Below are 13,588 nucleotides of genomic sequence, written 5' to 3'. Positions count from 1 at the left end.
AGTGTGAGCAAAGGGACACGAAGGAAGGAAGGAAGGGAGGGAGGGAGGGAGGGAGGGAGGGAGGGAGGAAGGAAGGAAGGAAGGAAGGAAGGAAGGAAGGAAGGAAGGAAGGAAGGAAGGAAGGAAGGAAGGAAGGAAGGAAGAAATAGAGTGGAGAGAGAGGAAGGAGGGAAAGAAGGAAGGAGGGAAAGAGGGATGCAGACGGTATAGTGAGCCTTCGGATGAACTCAAGTGGTGAAACTTCTCAGGCATTGACAACATTCTCAGGCACTTCCCCAACTTCCTTCTCTATATAAGGAATGAAATTCCACTGCTGGAGTTGTATTCCTTTAGCTTTTGGCTTTAATCTCATTAAGATACAGATGTCTTTGGAAAGAAAGTGGTTCAGACATTAAACTGTTGCTCCTCTGTGTGAAAGCTTTTTTATTACAGAAGAAAGTGTGATATCTAGGAACAAAAATACAAGAGGAAGACAAAGAAATGGGATGCCAAAGAGGGGAAATGGTATTTGGGCAAGTGGTACCCTGGGATGGGCAAAGCACAGACTTTGGAGTCAGAAAGACATGAATTCAAATCTTGATTCTCTTACCTACTAACCTTTACATTTGGCTAGTTACTTCACTTCTTTGAAATTCTACTACCTTCTTTGTGAAATAGATATATATATGCCATCTCTGTGCCTTAGATCATTGCATCCTCTCTGTGGGACTATGCCCACATAGTCCTTGCCATTTGCCTGCTGACTCCTACCCAGGCTATATTTGATCCGTGTCTTCCTCAGGAAGACTGGACTACAGCATCCACTTACACAGAACAGAGGCAACATCAGTTGTAACCATTGCTATTCCACACTGTGACCTCTCCCTTTGACTGTCTCCACTACAGTGAGATGGCTTTGAGACCCAGGGTCTGTGTGTCACTCACTGGTGCATCCCCAGTGCTTAGGAAATCTGAAAACATCAGGGAAAGGGATCTGGAGAGCTCTCTCCTAGGAGAGATGGAGACACTGGTCTTGAGTGAGCCAGGGGAGAAGCAGGGACCCCTGTGGAAGGCTGTTCCTCCACCACATGGGGAAACAAAAAACAATGTCGACAGAGCTGAGAGAGGGATAGGCAGCCATACCACTTTTCCTTTCCCCAAACCAGCTTCTTAACCTGGAGCAGAAGCCTGAACAGAGACAAGGCAGGAATTGTGACCAGTGTTATTAGACAAAGTTGAATTCAAGGTCAAAAGCACTGTGTGCGGCCACTCCACAATGATGAAGGATGCAATCCACAGTGGAGATAATACTGTCATGATCCATTAGGAATCGAATAACAAAACATCAACATCAGTAAAGTAAAACCATAGGAAATACAAAGAGAAATTGACAAAAATATGAAAGTAATAGAAGGTTTTAATACACGCTTCAGAGCTCTGACAGATCAAGTATATGAAAATAAGTAAAGATATAAAATATGTTAAGGATATAATTAAAATTATGTCTTTCTAGGTTGCTATGGTGCATTTACAAAAGTTATCATCTTTTGGGCATAAATTCCAAGGTGTTATAATGCGAAGAACTACATTCTAAGATTGCAATACAATAAAACAATAAATAAGTAGCAAACAGAAACATGGAAGAGTCAAATACTTGCAGATTTGGGGGAAAACATCTCTCCTAATTAACTCTTCGGTCACAGGTAATAGATAAATTACAACTATCAAATATTTAAAAAATAAAATAATAGCATTACCAATTAGAACTGGGAAACGTTCATGGTCCCTGGGTGGCTAAACGTCTGACTCTTGGTTTCAGATCAGGTCATGATCTCATGGTTCATGAGTTGAGCCCCATGTGGAGCCCCTGGTGGAGCCCTGCTTTGAGCTCTGCTCCAACACTGCAGAGCCAGCTTAGGAATCTCTCTCTGCCCCTCCCCCACTCGTGCACACTCTATCCCTCTCTCTGTCTCAAAATAAATGAACAACTTTAAAAAAATAAAAAGAACTAGGATACATTCAAAATTGTACTTACAGGGAAATTCACAACTTCAAACACTTATACTATTAAACAAGAATAAAAATAAATAAGCATTCAACATAAAAAAGTTCAAAGATAAAGAAAAAAGAAGAAAAATATAAACTCACAAGACCATGAATCTGTGATCAACAAATAGTAGAATTAAATTAAGAGCAGTTTCTTTGGGGAAAAAAAATCAATACAACGAATACATCATTGGGCAGCCTAATCAGGAATGAAAGAGAGAAAGTGCAAAATTATAACCTTAAGAATCAATAAAGGAGAAAACACAAATGCAGAGAAAAATCCAAAGATACATAGGAGAGCAGTTTGCCCAACACTGTATTAGCAACTTTGAAAATATGAATAGAACATATCTTTCCTTATCCCAAAATGTCATATTAGTTTTCTTTCCCACAGGCTTGCTGCTTCTGGATGACAGTCTCACATCATAATGGTGACTCCTCACAGACCAGACATCGTGGGAAATTCCGCAGCATCTCACTGATAGGTAAAAATGGCCCATGAGGTAGGCATTCCTATCATCATCCTTCTGATTTCGCAGATGAACAAACAGTAACTTTGAGAAATTAAATGGTTCATCCAAAACTACATAGCTAATTAGGAACCATACTGAAACTTGACCCCAAGCAGCCTGACTCAAAAGCCACAGCAGCGTGCCTCCAGCTGGATGCACTGGTGCTGCTGGTCCAGAGCCCACACTTGCAGCGCAACGCAAGGCTCCATCCTGCCTCCCAGCAGACTGTCCACCGACTGGCACCTGCCACAAGACCGACAGGGCACAAGACGTTCTACAGATTCTACTTACTTCATTGCCATGACCATCCTAACACTCATAGGTATTATTATAATTCCCATTTGGGGGGGGGGGGGGGGGAGTGAGGCCTAGAGAGTTAAGTGCTTATCTAAAGTAAGACAAATCTAAGAGGCAGAGGCAGGATTCACACCCAGATCTGGGAAACCCCCAAACTGGTTTTTTTTTTTTTTTTACACTTCACCAGGCACTCTCATCTACTTGTCTCCACGGGAACTGCCAGGTTTATTCACGGTGTGGTAGTTCATGGGATCAAGAAATGAAACACTGCCCAAGAAAATTAGGAGGCCACGGCCAATAATAACTACATAAGAAATACTGCCACAAACTGTGGTGCTTTTGATAATTCTCTCAAGAGAAGATGCATTATGTTAGTTTATCATTTTAAATAAATTCTCAACAAGCTCTTTACCTGTCAGTCTGTATCTGTGGAGACGGTTTTTGTAACATCAGATAAATGAGCAATTAGAGACTTTAAAAGGCTCTTAAATGTGGTGGAGCTTATAAACCTAAACTCCCAGGGACAGTAAATGTCACATCAAATGGCTTCAGTACACATTTCCTATCTACCCTTTGTTTCAACAGCTGTAATATGGCACTCCATATCCCAGTCTGAACATATCTGCCTTTGAGCGGGATGTAATGGGAAAATTGGGGACCTGGGACATAGGTCACCTGGACTCTAGACCCACCTGTCCTTGGATGACCTTGACCAAGTCAACATTTCTCTCAGTTATTTGCTAATAAAATGAGAGGGTTGCAACTAGAATATTATGAACAGCTCTCCAAGCTCCAATGGTCTATAGCTTCACAAACCTATGACTTTGACTATGCACAGCATCATTCTTTATACTTTTCTATGCAGAATCCTACACAAAGGCAAGTTTAGCCCTTGATAAGTATTAGTTATCATTGTCATCATCATTATTACCTGATGAAGTCATAAAGTCTACCCATAGCAAAAGAAGCAGAACGAGGATCTAAAATTCTACCATTACAGACTCATTCCTTTGGTTTTAAAAGGTTCTAAAATATCTCATATAGGAAAAATGCTCTAAAAATTTATTGTTTTTAAGAAGCAGTCATCTTTTTTTTTTAAGTAAAACTCTTTAATGAGCCCCGATATACAAACAATGGATACTGAGTTTTTCTGGATGAAGTGGGGAATGGAGCAGGGACAGGGCGGGAATGGGCGCGGATACCTGGAAGTTTCTCCACTTATTTCTTTCATTCACATGGACACCAAGGCACTGCCTCAAAAACCTGTGATTCCTCAGAAGACCATTTACAATTCATTTCTTTAAGCCAATACCACTTTCCCTCTTTACAGATTAAGGAGCCAATAAAGATTAAGCTGAGTGATTGAAAATGGAGAACAGCGGGGCAGTCGCAGAGGAGGCCAGACTCTAGGACGGAAGGGAGAGGAAAGAAGCTAACCTTTACTGAGGGTCTTCTGTGCGTTGTGTATTTTGCTAGATCCTTTAAATATGCAATAAGGGGAAAGCATTTAAATGATACATATTTACCAAGGCGCGGTTCCCACGTCAATCCCTTTTCTTGTGTACCAGATCCCATCCTCGCTTCTCTACTCAGGACACTGCTCTCTTCTAAATCAGTATCTCCCACCTGAGTCACAGCTGTGGCTTCCTGCCTCCCACCAATCCGCAGTGTGCTGTCAGCGTGGCACTCTGACCAGAACCTGCAATCCCTGTGCTCAGAGTAAAAGCCAAAATCCTCCACTGGCCTCCAAGGGATGCGTGGTCTGGGCCTGATGCTATCTGGCCTCATCTCCTGGTTCACCCCCTCACACTCTGCTGCAGGCACGCTGGCTCCCTGCTCCTCTGGGAAGATCCCAGGCACGCTTCTGCCACAGTACCTTTGCACCAGCTGTCCCCTCTACCCGGGACACCCTTCTACAGACATCCACGTGGCCCTCTCTCTACCTCCAGCAAGCCTTCTCTCCAACCCCCTCTCAACAAGTTTCCCTATTTAACACGACTGACCACTCACCCGCTTGGGCATTTCAACCTCCCCTCCTGTTAAGCCAATTCATACACTGAAGTCTGAACACCCAGTAGCTCTGAATGTGACCTTATTGGAAATAGGGTCATTGTCAATGTAATTAGTTAGGGTGAAGTCATGCTGGAGTCACGTGGACCCCTGATTCAACATAACCGGTGTCCTTATAAAAAGAGGAAATTGGGACGCAGAGATGGACATGCCCACAGGGAGAAAGCCATGTGAAGACTGAGGTGTTGCTACCACCAGCCAAGGAACAACCAAAAGCCAGGAGAGCCACCTGGCCCACAGATCCTTCCCAGACCCCTGGCCTCCAGAGGTGACGGCAAGGAATTTCTGTTGCTTGCACTACTCAGTCTGTGATACTTTGTTACCACAGCCCTGGAAACTAACTCACTCCTTCTGTTCTGCTTTTCCTGTTTCCCATGGGACTTTCTAATGTGTCACACAGTATCACTTCTTGCTGTTTTTTAAATATATTGTCAAGTTAGCTAATATGCAGTGTATACAGTGTGCTCTTGGCTTCGGGGGTAGATTCCCATGATTTGTCACTTACACCCAGTGCTCTTCCCAGCAAGTGCCCTCCTCAATGCCCATCACCCATTTTCCCCCTCCCCCTTCAACCCTTAGTTTGTTCTCTGTATTTAAGAGCCTCTATGGTTTGCCTCCCTCTCTGTTTGAAACTATTTTTTTCCTTTTCCCTTTCCCTTTCCCTCTCCCCATGGGCTTCTGTTAAGTTTCTCAAATTCCACATATAAGTGAAAACATGTATCTTTCTCTGACTTATTTCACGTAGCATAATACCCTCCAGTTCCATCCACGTTGTTGCAAATGGCAAAATTTTATTCTTTCTCATTGCCAAGTAGTGTTCTATTGCAAATATAAATCACATGTTTTCTATCCATTTTTCCTAAAATTTGTGTGAAACCACAGAACACCCTGAATAGCCAAAGTAATACTTAAGAAGAAAACCAAAGCAGGAGGCATCACAATCCTAGACTTTAGCCTCTACTACAAAGCTATAACTATAATCATCAACACAGTATGGTATTGGCACAAAAACAGACACATAGACCAATGGAATAGGATAGAGAATCCAGAAATGAACCCACAAATGTATGGCCAACTAATCTTTGACAAAGCAGGAAAGAGTATCCAATGGAAAAAAAAAAAAAAAAGGCAGTCTCTTCAGCAAATGGTGCTGGGAGAACTAGACAGCAGCATGCAAAAGAATGAAACTGGACCACTTTCTTACACCATTCACAAAAATAAACTCAAAATGGCTGAAAGACCTAAATGTGAAACAGGAAACCATCAAAACCCTAGAGCAGAAAACAGGTAAAAACCTCTTTGACCTGAGCCACAGCAACTTCTTACTCAACAGGTCTGCAAAGGCAAGGGAATTAAAAGCAAAAAGGAACTATTGGGGCTTCATCAAGATAAAAAGCTTCTGCACTGCAAAGAAACAATCAACAAAACTAAAAGGCAACCAACAGAATGGGAGAAGATATTTGCAAATGACGTATCGGATAAAAAGGGTTAGTATCCAAAATCTATAAAGAACTTACCAAACTCCACACCCGAAAAACAAATAATCATTTCTTTCTTTTAATGTCTATTGTCTTATCTCCTCCTTCTGGATTATAACATAACCTCTAAAGGGGCACAGATCTTGGTCTACTTTACTCACTGATGTCTAATGTAAGTGGATTAAGCAAATGCTTCCAAATGAATGATTAAACAAATACATTTACCTCCTTTCTTCTATTTCCTCCAGAAACTAGCATTAAATTTGGCCTTACTCTTGTGTGCCTTAGTTCTCAGACTTATCTTCCTGACCGACAGCCCTCCCCCACTTTACCCACTCTCACTACCCATCTTCCCACCTGGAGGGACAATAAGAACATGTTGAGGGGCGCCTGGGTGGCGCAGTCGGTTAAGCGTCCGACTTCAGCCAGGTCACGATCTCGCGGTCCATGAGTTCGAGCCCCGCGTCAGGCTCTGGGCTGATGGCTCGGAGCCTGGAGCCTGTTTCCGATTCTGTGTCTCCCTCTCTCTCTGCCCCTCCCCCGTTCATGCTCTGTCTCTCTCTGTCCCAAAAATTAAAAAAAAAAAAAAACAAAAAAAAACAAAACAAAACAAAAAAAAAACGTTGAAAAAAAAATTTAAAAAAAAATTTAAAAAAAAAATTTAAAAAAAAAGAACATGTTGAGAGGGATGAGGCCCACGAGGGTGCAATTACACTGATGTTGCACATATTTAATCGTCATGTGAGCCCTGTGAAGCAGACGTTGCAATCCCATTATATGGATAAGGAAACTGAGGTTCATAAAAGTCAAGTAATATGCCCCTAGCATCCTGTGTGGAAAACACTTACACATGTTGACCTACTCTCTTCCTTCTTTAGCATGGCAGCTTCCGAGGGGCAGGAACAGCAATGGTCATCTCTGTGTCGCAAGCACGCAGGCCAGACCGGCACACAACAGGTGCTTCGTGAACACTGCTGGACTCTCCACTGTGACACCACTGGCAAGCGGCAAAGCTGGACTGCAGCGCAGGCTGGCCCCACGGCCATATAGCCCACCTGGCCGGCGGAACATGGGCACATCACAGCTGCCTTTTATTTTTCCTAAGTTTTTCAGCGGCCCCATCTCCCCACCATCCACCCAAAGCACTTTCCCACTCCCCCCGGCCCCAAGTAACCATGTTAATAACACCTGCTGAACACACTCCCATATACACAAATGCAAATGTGCCTACGTAGAATTTTTGCCGGTTTTCTTTTTTTTTTAATGAGGTCTCCTCCATTCATGTGTGCATCTTGCTTTTCTCATTCAGCAACAACATTCCTGAAAACTCATCTAAGGTGAACTGGTTTGCCTCCGAATATTTCCTTGTAATGACTGCATGGTGTCACAATTTATTCAACCATATGTCACTGTTGGGGATTCAGCTTATTTGCAGAATCTTTTTTCTCTTGTGTTAGTTTTGCTACATTAAACATTCATACATGGATAACACCTATGGATAGATTCCCAGGAGTGAGATTATTATATTAAAAATTAAATGTATCAGGGCCCCTATGTGTCTACGTTGGTTGAGAATTCAACTCTTGATTTCGTCTCAGGTCATGATCCAGGGATGTGGGATTGAGTCCCATGTCAGGCTCCACCCTGAGTGGGGAGCCTGCTTGAGAATCTCTCTCTTTGCCCCCACTCGCTCTCCCTCTCTCTCTAAAATTAATTAATTAGTTAATTAATTTAAAATGTCTCTCTCAAAAAAAAAATTAAGTGTATACATGCTTCTATTACTTATAATGGAAATTCTCAAACATATAAAAGTAAAGGACCAAATAATGAGCCCCCCTAAACCTAATGCTCACAGCTTCAATGGTTATGAAATCATGGCCAATCTGGTTTCATCAAATCCATTACCCACAGTCTAGAATGTTTTGGAGGAAAACTGATATTCTATCACATAATCTGTAAATATTTCTGCCTGTATCTCTAAACGTTGAGGACTTTTTAAAATAATACTACCAGAATATTATTATCAAACCTAAAAAATTAACAATTATTTCTTCCTATCATCCAGTCTTCAGGCAGTGTTAAAATTCCCTGACTGAACCAAAAACAATATTTTTACAGTTTGCTCAAACCAGAATCTTATTAAGTTTCAAGAATTACAATTGGTTAATATGTTTCTTGTCTCTTAAGTCCCTTTAATTTATAAATGTTCCCCTTCATATGTGTGTGTGTGTGTGTGTGTGTGTGTGTGTGTGTCCCTTGCAATGTCTTTGTTGAAAAAACAATGGTCATGGGATGCCTGGGTGATTCAGTCAGTTAAGCCTCTGGCTGTTGATCTCACAGTTCATGAAATCGAGCCCCATATTGGCTCTGTGCTGACAGCAGAGACTGCTTGGGATTCTCTCTCTCTCTCTCTCTCTCTCTCTCTCTCTCTCTCTCTCTCTCTCTCTCTCTCCCCCTGCCCTTCCCCTGCTTGTGCCCTCTCTCTCTCTCTCCCCCTCTCTCTCACTCATACAAAATATAAATAAACTTTTAAAAAATGTTTAAAAAAAAAGTCACATGCTTAAATGCAGGCCTAGGCCACTCTCCCCTATTATGATTTTACCCTGCATGCTCGCTCTCTCTCTCTTTCTCTCTCTCTCTCTCAAAATAAATAAACATTAAAAAGAAACAAAGAAAGAAAAAAGAAAAAACAGTCATTTGTCCTAAACAGTTTTCCACAGTCTTCATTTTACAAATTGCCTCACCCCAATATCATCTTGTCCCCAACAACTGGTATTTAGATCTAGAAGCTTGATCAGATTCAGGCTGGAACTCTTTGCAAGAACACTTCATCGGTGGTGCTGTATACTTCCATCCGGAGCACACAATGTCTGGTTGTCCCTCTTGTGCTATTAGCAGTCACCGATAATATTGCCTAGATTCATCTTTTCTGTAGGAGATAAATGTAAATGGATGGAATCTTAAGTTCATCATTCTTCATTTCTCAGCTGGCATACTTCGATAAAGAGAAAACTCCCCTTACCAACTCATTTATTATCCTAAGGCACAATCCATATAACCAAGTCTGGATAAATTATTCTTTCCCTTTATTTGCCAGGTTTCAAAATAACAAGGTAGTTTTCTAGTATCACCTAAATGAGGGTTGTTGGGATTTTTGTTCTGTTTCAATTATCTTTACAAACTTGCGGGTTTTCAAATGCAAATATAGGGTTAACAAATTCATTCTCCTTTTCTATGGAAAACTGACCTTGGGTTAACTTTCTAGCTCTGTTCCCCTGGAAACCTAATAAAGGTGGAATGCCATCTATGTTTCCAGGCAACATTGCTCATGGTAAAAATGACCTCTAATTAGTAAACTATACCTGGCCTGGGAGGACTGTGAATTAACTATAAATACCCAGTGAGAATCCATAGTTTGAACTCCTCTGGATGCAGTGCATTCTTGCAACTGGGTATGTCCCTTGCTAGGCCTCCTGAAAGCTATTCCCGTGGGAGGAAATAAAACATATTGGCTCATATGGGGAGTGGAGCTTATAAACCAGAATAGCACCTATACTCATTCACGTGGGCCAGATTCCACCAAGAAACAGACTATGAAATGGAGATTTGTGCACAGGAGGTTTATTGGAGAGGGCTCTCAGGGAGTGAGGGAAATCAGATTTTGCAGAGGAAAAAGCTAAACTACAGTATAGTTTCAACTGTAAACCTCAGCCAATCCAATCGGACTTCCTCAGTAGCTGGGATGGCCATTTAAAGTCCTAATTTAGGAAGCTCCCTGCTCCCTGAATAGGGGCGTACTCTTGGGCAAGGCAGCTTTTTTCCACAGAACGCAATCCCCAGAGATTGGTTCAAGTGTGAACTGTGCGCAGCCAGCACTCATACAACTGGGGGAACAATTATCTGGGTTTTGACAAGGATCCCCAGGCTCAAGTACCACAGCATCACTACACCTGCTCATTTGGTCTCATTCCTTCACACCTGAGCCATCACACCTGCCTCTGCCCTGCTGAAAAGCTGTCCTTCCTGTCCTACCTCGACCAGCACAGCTAACAAACGGATGCCACAGGGGACCTGTTCAGTTTTGGGAAACGTAGATCTAAACCCACATTTACCTTGTACATTTCCTGCCCCACATCTGGTATCATCCATTTCTCCAAAGAGCCTGGCTTCTTTTCAGTAATATTCAGGACCACAATCCAGGAGACGGAGGGCGCATTACTACTGGTTAAGTCATGGTTTCTGGGACTTTTCAGTGGCTGGAGTTAAGAAATATGTTGCTGTTTGGTTTTTTTTTTTTTTTTTTCCCCAGATAAGATACGTCATGAGTTTCATATTCAGGACTACATAATTTTCTTAACTTCATCAGTTGTCCATCTGTATGCCCCTTCCCGTTGTCCAAAATGGTGATTCTCACTGACACCAAGCTAATTCCTTGTTTGCTTTACTGTACAAACAAAGCCTTACCCGCATAAGATTTCCAGAATAAGAACACCAACACTACATTACTGAAAGAATTTAACTTCTCTTTGCTTTGTTTTATTTGTTTGTTTTGTTTCCCCTTAGGGATTAATGCCCCCTCCCAGGGATATATCACCAAATTACTGTGTTTTAAACTAACTTAAAATAATTCCTCTTCATATGTGCCACAAATTCACTTCACAGATTCATTTGTTTCATTTTGCTTTAATTTTTAGGATTGGGCTTTTTAGTTTAATTTTGTTCTATAATTATGTAAAATATTTAAGTAGTTTCAAAATCAATTCTATAAATTAGGTCGTATAGGCCCCTCAATCTTTTTTCTGCCCTCCCTCATAAATCTAATCTTGTGGTTTATTTTTCAATATCATAGGGAAAGATTAACCAGTGACTTAAGACCTTTCTTGAAATGAATAGTAGCATATTACATGCACATTTCTACACCTGGCTTTTTGTACTCAACAATATATTTGAGAAATCATTTTGAAACAGTCAACAGAGGTCTTTTTCATTGGTTTATATAACTGCATTAGACAGTGGATGTACCTGTGTGGATATGTTTCGGTTTGTGTAGATATATGTTAGTTTATTTGATCAGTTCCCTATTGATGGGTATTTGGATTGTTTCTCATTTTATGCTCTCAAAATAGTGCTATTATAAGTAACACAATGAGTGAAACTCTCTTCTTTGTGGTTTTTTTTTTTTTTTTTTTTTTTGCCAGTATATCTTTGGGAGAGATTCTTATCACTGGAATTGCTAGGTAAGGAGATGTAATTTTGAGATTCCACTTTCATGCCCACTATGATGGCTATAATAATAATAATTTTAGGAGAACAATAACAAATTTTTGTGAGGGTGTAGAGAAATTATAACTCATATATTGCTGACAGGAACGGAAAGATGTAAAATCCATCTGTTTTGGATGCACAGTTTGGCATTTCCTCAAAAAGTTAAACACAGAGTTACCATATGACCCAGCAATTCCACTTCTAGGTGTATACTCAAAAGAACTGAAAACATGTTCATACAAAAACCTGAACACAAATGTTCACAGCAACATTACTCATAATAGTCAAGAAGTAGGAAAAACACCTATGACCATCAATGGATAAGCAAAATGTTGTATACACCTACAATGTTATTCAGCCATAAAAAAATAAAACACCGATACATGGTAAAACATGGATGACCCTTGAACACATTATGCTAAGAAGCCAGATACAAAAAGCCATATGCTATATGATTCCATTTATATGAAATGTCCAAAATAGACAAATCCATAGAGACACAAAGTAGATATATGGTTGCCCAGAGATGTGGGAAGGGGGCATAGAAAGTGATGGGTAATGGGCACAGGGTATCTTTTTGGGGTGATGGAAATATTCTGGATTTAGCAAGTGGTGATGGTTGCACAGTCTTGTGAATATACTAAAAACCATCGAATTGTTCACTTTAAAATGGTGATTTTCATGGTAATTAAACTATATCTCAATAAAAAATTTAAAAAAAAAAAACTAAAACAACAAGGAGCCTTACACAGACCAGTGATGAAAACGTACTATAAATCCAGGAGTAAAACTCAAACCTCTGTGCCTGGAGGATAGAGAAGAATATTTGAGAAAATTGGGAAAATGGGGGTGGGGGGGAAGCATCTCCCATGCATTGTTGGTGTCAGTAGAAACTGACACATTCATTTAAATAAGTAATTTAATAGTAATCTATCAAAAAATAATAATAAAACACACACCCTATGATCCAGAATTTCCATTTGTAGGAACTTAAAATCAATGTGTGGCTGGCACAGTTAGCACTCAGTGAATGTTCTTTCCTAATATAAAGGTGATAATCACAGGGAGAGATAATAAATTACACAATAAACTCCTACAGCCAAATTCAGCTCTCGCTTCTGCTCCCTTTTGGAAAAATACTGAGACAGTGTTTGTACCATAGGGTAGTATGATCATGAAACCTTTCTCTTTTAATCTTTGCAAGCTGCATAAAGTAAAGGAAAGCGAAATTCTCCCCTAAAATATAAGGCCATTTCTAGAAATACTGAGCATATACTAAAAGCAAAGTTAAAGATGATCATGTAGAGTTCCAGCCTCTTGATAAAAGGGAGATCACGGGGAGGAAAACAGCTTGAGCCTCAGCCAAACACCATGAAGCTACAAAAAAGCCAAGAAATATTTAGAGTGACATATGCATGAAGCCTCCTGAAACTCAGCAATGACTATGCAGCAATTGACAAACTCAATGACTACTGAAAGGCATGCCTAAGTGAACTTCTATCTTTTTTTCCCTTTAATTCTTTCTCCAAATGTTGATTTCCCTTAAATGTGGCATTGCCATGATTTGTAAATACAGTGCTTTGTTCATTGCATTAAGAGTTTAATCAAGGCAGAAAAGCCCAGGGAGAGGAACATCATGTCAGTCCACTCCCAATTAACCATTCCAGACCTTTCAGTCCATGAAGACATACCCTGAAGTCAACTAGCCCAAGCGGCAGGGAAAACCTCAAGCAAAGAGAAATAGCTTCTTGAATCCACCCCATAACCCAAAAGGTGACAAACCTCCAGGATGCTGTTTGCATCAACCCTACTCTGGACCTGATCCTGTGGAAGCACGGAGTGTCCTTCAGCAGCCCCTGCCACTAGCCCCAACATCTCACCCACCCAGCATAGTGAGACATGGTGGGGAGACAGGGATTGTGACATAAGCAAATGGCCTCA

At 40.9% G+C, this 13,588-nt stretch overlaps 1 long non-coding RNA gene across 2 annotated transcripts in view; it reads right to left on the bottom strand.

Moving 5' to 3' along the window:
- LOC102899943 overlaps window positions 1–13,568 on the bottom strand; it is a 30,307-nt gene extending 16,739 nt beyond the window's left edge. Inside the window, exons 1-3 of one of the 2 annotated variants that reach the window (XR_441166.5) lie at window positions 13,430–13,568; window positions 10,495–10,638; window positions 9,127–9,311 (exon numbers count right to left, since the gene is read on the bottom strand). This is a non-coding gene — a long non-coding RNA (uncharacterized LOC102899943). The remainder of the gene's footprint in view (window positions 1–9,126; window positions 9,312–10,494; window positions 10,639–13,429) is intronic. The other variant, XR_002745430.2, reaches the window with a different exon arrangement.
- Window positions 13,569–13,588: the final 20 nt, after the last annotated feature.

The sequence above is a fragment of the Felis catus genome, chromosome C2 (genome assembly GCF_018350175.1).
Source record: "Felis catus isolate Fca126 chromosome C2, F.catus_Fca126_mat1.0, whole genome shotgun sequence".
Lineage (NCBI taxonomy): Eukaryota > Metazoa > Chordata > Mammalia > Carnivora > Felidae > Felis > Felis catus.
This window is presented reverse-complemented; position numbering and strand designations above follow the sequence as displayed.